This window comes from Rhopalosiphum padi, chromosome 1 (genome assembly GCF_020882245.1).
Source record: "Rhopalosiphum padi isolate XX-2018 chromosome 1, ASM2088224v1, whole genome shotgun sequence".
In the NCBI taxonomy this organism is placed as follows: Eukaryota; Metazoa; Arthropoda; class Insecta; order Hemiptera; family Aphididae; genus Rhopalosiphum; species Rhopalosiphum padi.
In genome coordinates this window covers 43,858,366-43,868,165 of record NC_083597.1, presented here as the reverse complement: position 1 = coordinate 43,868,165, position 9,800 = coordinate 43,858,366, and the positions used below count along the sequence as shown (strand labels likewise).

Sequence of the window (9,800 nt, the reverse complement as noted above, 5' to 3'; positions counted from 1 at the left end):
AACTCTGCGTATATATATATATAAAAAAAATATGTTTTTAGATAAACGGATATCGGTATGATATCGACGCGTGTGGCTTGCAGTCGTCTGCGATCGGATCACTGCACATGCGCATAAGGTACAAACCTGTGCGCGTTATACGCACGGGTTACGAGATAATATTATTATTATGTTGTTGGGAATTATACGACGCGACGAAAAACAGTGAAAAATAACACGAAATTATAATATTATTGTCACAAACGGTTTGGTGTGTTATTATACGAAACACAAGTTGTGGTCGTCAGCCGTTACACACGACACACGATACACGACTCCGCCGCCGCCGTCGTTTTTCGCGGCGGTCGCGTTCACGCTTGCGTCGCGTCCACCACACGCCGGGCCCCCGCGCGGGGCTTTGGCGCAATTGGCGCGACCGTTCAAAACCAGAGTGAATATCGCCCTCTGGCACGCGCGCACGGCTTTCGCTCTTCGCCGCCGCCGCCGCCGCCGATCGCGTCTATTTCGGTGCCGATATCGCGTCGTCATATATATATATATATATATATATATATATATATATATGTGTAATAATCGCCGATGACGATATATCGCACTCCGCGCGATTTCCGCTATTCGTCGTCGTAACACCCGTCGCCCGTCCGAGTCGGTCTCGTAGTACATATTTTCATTCGGTTTGGCCCCGTCGGGTTTTTTCGATTTTCGTTTCAAAAAAAAAAAAAAAACACTTTTTCCTCGACCGAACCCCGAGGCGACCGCGCGTCTTCGCGGCGTTCACGGTTTCGCGGTAAAGGGTCGCCGAATAATATTATTGTTGTCGTCGTCGTCGACGGTAGTTGGCCGCCGTACGGGCCCGGGTGCGTCCGATAGTGTATAGTGGACTGTCGCGGTCCGCCGAGCATAATAATTTATTATAATATCGTTAAGTCGCCGATCGCGCGTTTTGCGTCTCGTCGGCGACCGCCCGCGGGACGGTGGTGAAATCTTCGCCGACGGAGTAGTGACCGACGACGACGACGGCGATATCATCGTAATTATTATGATGCCGAGGGCTTGAACAAGGGACCGTTCGTTGGTAAACCGATAGTGGTGGTATAATAAAGGCACGCGGAGCAATCGCCGTCGCATCGACAACGCAGGTGAGTGACGACATAATACGTTTGACGTGTGTGTATGACAAAAACAAAAAAAATGTCGGAATTTTTGGGGAGGAGGGGCGTATTCTTGTCCGCGGAACGTTGCGATAACGTTAATAATATTATCGCCGTATCATTGTCTGCAGCGAAGGGTTCAATATAATATTGTTAATAATAACGATAATAATAATAATAATAATAATAATAATAATAATAATAATATAATAATAATAATATAATATTATAACGGTCGTCGGACGGATTTACGGACGCGATTCTGTTGGGAGTCGCGATAAAGACAAAAGGATCGGATAAAAATATAATAATATAATATCATGACAATTATCACAGAGATTATGAAAACCTTTTCAGATATAGTACAATAAAAACGAAAAAGTGAGCCGTCTTTATCAACAAAGTTTTTTTTTTTATTAACTTTTGTTGTTAGACTTCATAGTAATAATAATAATAATATAATGTATACAATAGAATTTGAAAAAAATTCCTTAGATGACGGACGAAGAATATAATATTGCGATTGGATTCATTTAAACATTTTTGTTCATTACTTTCCATTGACAATTTGTCTTTTGTGTTACTTAAAAACATATTAATAATAATTAAACCATGTTTTGTTCAAACGTCTTAACACAATTTTTATTTTTTTAAACATTCTTACTCCTTAGTCCTACGTATACGTGTTACGGTTGGATCTATTCATAGTGAAGTGTAGACATACATATTTTTTACCAACTTTTAAAGGAATTATTTATTTATTATATACATTATAAAATGTAGTTTTAGCAATATTTCAGTAAAATAATGAAATATAAAATATGTTTTAAAATAAGTCGGACCCACTCCGATGTGGGATTACTGTCTGTAGGTACTTTAAAAAAGATAGTTTTTTTTTTCGGAGACTCAAACTTATACCGCTGGTAATCCTCATAATTTATTTCATAGACATAAATGTAAGTCGTTGATTTTTTGATGTATTAAACATATTTATATCATTTTTTAGAAATATAATTACTAAAGAAAACCTACATTTAAAAAATCATAATACATGGTTAATTTATTGGTTATGAATATAACATTGTCTTTAAATAATTTTCTATATTATTATTTTTTACATAATATATTATATTAAAGTAAAATATATACTCATAAAATATAATCAAATGACAACACAATGATATATTAATAATCTGTTCTTATGTAAATATATATATATTTTTAACATCTATTTATCTTATATCTAAATCAAACTCAATAGCTTTAAATTCAATATTATTTTTATGCAATCTTACTTATAAGTAGTTAATACTTAATAATATATAGGTCATATATATATATATAGGTCTCTTTGATTCGATTAAATTGAATATTATGCTAGTGATTCGTATACATATTGCACAATTTTGGAAGGGATTGAATTGTTTACATTTGTAGGCATGTTAAGAATTTAACCAATTCGATATCTGCAAAAAAAAAATATTTTCATCTATGTATTTTACTTTTAGGGAATGATTTACTTATCAACAAAACTATTATGACTAAATGAAGAGTAATGGAATGTTTTATCTTAATAAGTATATAAAATGACGATATTGCATTTTAGTCTTCAATCAAAGACTATAGGTTAATAATTATTTAAGAAAACTTAATTTTTTATTTTAGTAGAAATAAAAATATTGAAAAAAATCACTCAAAGGGAAATAATTATAGTCTATATTTTTGATTTAAAATCTATAGTTATAACTACAAGCTATTTTTATAATACTGACTGTATTAAAGTCCTAATACATAAATATTAAATTTATATTAATATAATTAAAATGAACTCTAACTGTTTTTTCAATATAATCGTACTGTTTTTATTACTCACTTTGACGTTCACGTGAACTATTACTATTATTATTATACATATTATAAATAATAATATTTGACTTTAAGATCAATCATTATACAATTATTTTTTCAACGGGTCATCAGCTTACATACTATTACAAACATCATAAAATAAAATGTGTAAAAATAATAAATAATTAAAGACTTATTAAAATTTAGATAAATGTTGTTATTTTTATAGGTCAGATTTATTATATTATACTTATGGATCGTTATACTTTAAAAAGTTAAAAATGGTATTATTATTCATTTAAATAGTGACATTGGATAATCGAATTGTGAATTCACTTTATAATTAATTGTCATTGAAACTTTTATCTTTTCATCAACCAGTCATAAACCTTAATAGTTATAGTTTATGTATATTTGGATAATAACCAGGTATCTACTTAATATGATATCAGTTTATATGCTCTACTTTTATTTATGTATGGTAAACTTTTCAACATTTTCAGTTTATATAATATTATTAGTTGTAGGTATACGGTATATAATATCATACAAGTTTAGCGGCGAAACACAATATATATATATACATATATATATAGAATATGTATAATCTATAATGTTTATTAGTTATTGGCAACTTAAAATTACATACATTATTTACTATTTAGTACCTCAAATATAGTTTTGAAGTCCAAATGCACAAGTATGTGTCTAAATATCTTTAATTGATCAACGTTTAGCACAAAACATATTTGGTGTTGCTCATGCAGTTGGAAACTAGTAAAAAACTATTCATGTTACAGAAATTATTGAGAACGATTTATTTTTAAAATACATAATTTTGCTAAAACGTAAAAATTAAATATTATTATGTTCAAAAAAGTATTTGTATATGATAAAATCTGAAATATCGTCAAAACAATTTTATAGTTGCGATACCACACTGACACTTTATATTATTACCATCGACTACTACATGTCTACATCAAACGTAAATGTTGTTGTGATACGTTTATGGAAATAGGTAATGTAAATAATATTACCGGTTGGTTATAATATTTTCATCGCACATTGATAACCATTTTATTACCGGATTTTGTTTCCATTAGGCGCTATACGCTTAAATCATACAGGTCGTTGACAATGAGTTTTTATCATTTGTTTTTAACTTGAGATTATAATATTATTGCATATTATTGCACAGCTACACTTTACGCCAATGGGGGATGTGACTTGCGGGTTCTTGGAGTTGTAAAATCGATTTCAAACGATACGACCGAACGAAATCGAAACCAATGTAGTATGCGACACGGAATGGCGCAAAATACGGTAACCGGTACCACGGTCCGTGAGTATAGGATGCAACATAATATTATTATACCTTCGTTTACTAGTAAAACTCCATGAGCTATACCGCGGGCTACATCCCGAGCGACTTTGTTCACACACGACGCTTTACTGCAGGTGTACTGAAATACCTATTTACATATTTTACACCATACTACTGCAAAGGTTATGTTAACCCGACCGAAATAACGAACAGATGATGGTTAATCGAAACCGAATCGAGAATATTATAATATTGTCTGCGATGTCTCGAAAAAGAAATCACATATTATGGTGTTCCGCCGACCTCAACTATTTATAGTTAGGTAATAAAAACAGAATATTTTAATTTTGATGAAAATGATTTGTGTTCATTCACAATAAGACGATTAAATCCGTTGATTATCTGTCTTTTTCTAACACACGTGTAACATATTTACGTAAGATCAAATTTTCCAAATTTTGGTTTTATCGGGTTAACTACTTAAATACCTATATATTTGATAAAAGCTGTTTTCGAGAAAAATAAAGAAAGTCCTAGCGTCAATCTCAAATAGAAATGAGGAAAAATTTAAATATTTTTTTAGAATTCTTATTGCTTTACTAGATCAATCGGCTTGCTGGAAATAAAACACATCTAAATTCCTATGTTGTTTATGTGTTTGACAAAAGCATGCGCATTGCTTAGTCAGTATTATTGAGTGTTGGATGAATACTTTACAGTGAACTTTGTTTCTTATATGTTTACTATATTATTGTACACAATTATATTGTTTAATAATAATAAAAGTTTTTAGTTGTTTATTTCGTATACTAAATTAACTGTTTATGTTTGATTTGACAAAAATATTCCAGTTATAAATTATTATATACCTATTATATCCTTGGTATAGAGTGTGATCAGAGGATACAATGACTACAGATAACTAATTTTCCAGTGTTATATTTTCATAATAATTGCTAATTTATAAATAATGTCAAAGGTTATTTATTTTTTTTATGTGATTTATTGTATAGGTCATTTGATTCAGATAATGATTTTTGGTTAATTTGTGCAATTGGCGGTAATATAGATATTTAATCATTAAATTACATTTTAATGAAACCGATTAAAAATATATATATATATATATATATATATATATATATTGCCCTTGCCCTCTTGCCCTGAATAGTGGTAATATAAATAACATAAATAACATAAATTGTGTATTAAAACGTCAATATCTACAACTACCCCACCGATTGTGTCTGCACACGAGTATATACGTCAATTATTAAAATAGTCGAAGCATACGAGTTATGTGATACAACTGTCTCCTGTCACGAGGAACCCGTGAATGGTATAAGTGACATGATGTAAAACGTCTTAACAGTTAACTTGACGTGCCGCTCGTGGCTGGTATAATCCTTGTGGAACGGAAGACGCATTTCGTCAGACCAGAAATGATGATGCTCGAGAATAATATAGGTAAAATACGTACAACACTCGTTCTGTCAGAATCTCGTCGTAACGCACGCCAACAGAGTATAATACGTACTCGTAGACGACGTATCTGAGGCGTTTTGATCACGGCACGGCAGATGCGGAGAATAATACCGGTAACGACTTTTCATTTTTTCAGACTGACTGACAGACGATGGAAATCATCTTTGTTACTCGCTTGTCAATGTACCGTATACACTGCGCGGACCACGCCCGCTAAACTTAAACCGCGGTTTAAAAGCAGACCACCGTTCGCGATATTGATGTTAACATTACTCGAAAGTGGATAATCACGTTATTTTTCGATAAAAAAAATTGTCTATAATAATTTACTCCATTAATAAAATTATATTTATTAATTCTTATAAACGCTATCACTCATATTAAAACATACTAACTTGATTTGATTTTGAAAAGTTTGAAAAATTGAATACTCACGATAAAAAAATTATCATTACATCTACTGTAATACCGTTATGGCATTATTTTGATTTATATTTGAATAAAATGTTTTCAACAGGGCCCAATACTTGTAGTACATTATCTAATATTTATGTATTCTCTTTGGCACTTTTAAAATGATCCGCGTCAGATACGAATTCGTTTCTTTCAACATGTTAAATACGAAATTTGTTTGACTTTTGAATGCATATTTTATGAATTTTTATGATTTATGTTGATTTAATATTTTAAGTGGTACTTTTACTTAAATTTAATTATTTATACGGAAATGATAATTTATTTAAATAAGAAATCGGAAAGGAATTAACGGAGATACTAAATAGACTGAGTATTGAGCAATCTTTTGCTTCTTACTTTTGCAAACATTCTTCTTGGCACGTGATTGTGATGTAAACTCAAATGAATTATCATATTAAAAAAACTTAGTAAAGACCTCATATTTTTAAAGTTAGTAATTTCTTCAAGAATTATATCTGCTAATTTGAACTTTAATACTACATATAATGTTCACAATAACGTGGTGACTTGACTTGAATCAGCCACCTTTATACGTGATTATTATTACATTTCTAAATATTTGTAAAATAAGGTAATATATAACGATTAGTATCTATAATTTTACATGATTATAATATTTGTATTAAAAAACATTTATAAATACTAAAATTATTAAAATTTATAATATTAATTTCATACTACGTTGTGAATCGTATTATACTATTGGAGAACACCTATGACTTTTAGTACTGTAAACTGTTTGTGTGTTGTCTATTATACAACTTGACTATTTTTTAAGTAGATAGATTTTCAACATTATTAATTTTAGCTAAACACCTATATTCCACCAATTTACCATAATTGTGTAATGTAATAGTTAATATTGGACACACAACATGGCTCAATTAATATATTTTTTTTTATATAAGTATAAATCTATAAAAGTATATAAAAACAAACCAATTTTTAAATAATTTAGGTATAATTATTATTAAATAAATTTTATTTGCATAATATATTTCAATCAAATACATTTTTAATATAATATATCTATTTTAATTATTAAAAGTATATCGTGACTTATGACCCAATTCAAAAAGCACACATGACCCAAAACTAGGCCATTAAATATTACTTGTTTATACATTTTTTATTATAATAGATGTTTTAAAATATAGAATATGTACTTTGTTTTTGTTTGTTTTTTTCGTTTTAAAAAAGACAGTGGTTTTTAGTAAAGCTTAAGATACATTCATATTATAAACATTGTGTATGTAGGAAACCATAATCCCAAGTGGAATGAATAGACAAAGATTTATTATAACTATAAACTTAAACAAATTGGTACCTACTATTACACCTATTAGTTGAGAAAAATTGTTTTTACTGTTCAAATGTGTAGCAGAATGTAAATGATTTTCTACCAATAGTATAATTTATAAAATGTACATGATATAAAATAATATTTTTTAAGGTATCGTCATTGCGTTTAGTAAGAGTATCGAAATTAAATTATATGAAATCTTTCTTAAATATTTAATAATAAAAATCAATGAATTTTATTACAGGTGAATAAAAATAATAATGATTTTTCTGTGGAATGTAGATATTAAGTTTATTATTATTTTATAAACGTAATTTTGTTATATAATATAATCATGTTTTTAGGTATTATTTTCTTTTTAGATTAATTTAATTTTTTTTTTAAATAAATACCTATTCAAAATAAATATTTTTACACTGTTAAGTCATTCGTGGCTTACATACATTATTTTAAAATACCTTTAATGTAGTTTGTCCCGTGTTATTTCATTTACAAAAAAATTGTATTAAAAACCCAATATTATACGGTCATTATTATAATTCTGTCTATATTTAACACAATACCAAAATTATTTTTAACTTTTAAGTAATATTATGTATGTATACGAATTTTACGAGGAGTAAGTTATAAATGTAATATTTCAATAATATACAATATATTATTAATGGTACATATTATTATTATTCGATATTAATTAAAAATAAAAAAGTTAATTTCATAATACCTATCGTTTAATTTTTAATATAAGAAGTGATATAAAAATTGTTAAACCTTCCCACCTAAATTATAATATAATATATTTTATTAAGTACGATGTAATTAAAAATTATAATAATTATTAAAAAATAAAAATTACAGTTTATACTTTTGTGGATATATTCATGTGTGTGCGTGGTTATTTATAAAATACTTTTGATTATTACACATAAAATATCAATGTTTTTTTGGAGAACTCAATATTTTTTATTGTGAGGCAAGCAACGAATATATTGATTTTTCAATGATATGTGTTTTTTTTACTTTCGAGGCCGATAATACATTTTCTAGAAGAAAAAAAATCGCCTGATTATTAACTTTGATGGAGGTTTCTATTGTTTCTAGAAGCAGTTAGTGGATAACAAGTGGATCTAGCTCGTACTGTTAGTCTTTAGGAAGTGAAAAAAAAAATCAAGTATTTAAAAAAAAAACCAAAGGGATAGGGAAGTAACATATGAACTTTTGTTAACATTTTAATATTACCTTTTATTAAAATAATTGTTTGGTAACATTGGTAACCAAAATGGTAAATTGTATTCGCTCAGAATCCTTATTCATATTAGGTATATAACGGTTCATTATTGAATTACAATTAAATACATCCACTGTGCCTACTCAACGACGAGGTACACTCGAAATGTACTGGCCAGCAGAGCTATCGCCTATTAATAGCTTTTTTTTTAAAAAAACAATTAAGGTAGAAAAAAAAACTATGTTTTAAAATAATATATTATTTTAGAATGCATTTTAAATTTATAAAAAAAATATATCAATTATTATATAATACACATAGAGAATATATTCTATGTTGTTAATTTTATTTTATTAATAATATTTTTCAATCGTTTTTACTCATACTGATTATTTTTCATTTTTATAAATTACACATTAAAAATAATAATAATATAATATATTGCACTAGAGTTTTTAACCATTAAAAAATTATTATAATATTACTCCTGTTGTAAATTGTTAGAGTTACTATTACAATATAATAGAAAATTGATATGTAATATGTATATATTATACCAGCAAATAAAAAATATATTAAATAAAATGTTAATGTACAGACATACACTTTATAGTCGGAATCGTTATATGTCGAATTATATTATGCTTATTCAAAATATAATTAATAATCATTATACATTAACATAGTAGGTAGTAGCTAACTAATAAGTAATAATAAAGTAGTTTGTGCATTTAAAATTATTTATGTTCCGTACTTCTGTAGATTAGTTAAATGGACACAATACAACAGTACAAGCTTCCACTTTATATTTATGTTCGCAATTTAAATTCCATTCTAATTTAATTTGTCACTGTATAATATTTTATCTATTGCAATATGGCATATAGCGAGTTTTATTATTTGAGTATTTTATTGTTCCTTGTATTATTTATTTAATTGTTGGCCTACTATTTGAAAAGCGTGTTTTAAAACTGTCTTGCT

The 9,800-nt window shown here is 28.1% G+C and overlaps 1 protein-coding gene across 1 annotated transcript in view; it reads left to right on the top strand.

The window, feature by feature from the left end:
* Positions 1–423: 423 nt before the first annotated feature.
* LOC132918000 (hemicentin-1-like) overlaps positions 424–9,800 on the top strand; it is a 229,942-nt gene continuing 220,565 nt past the window's right edge. The window contains exon 1 of the mRNA XM_060979039.1: positions 424–1,139. The gene's annotated coding sequence lies outside the window, so the exon portion shown is untranslated. The remainder of the gene's footprint in view (positions 1,140–9,800) is intronic.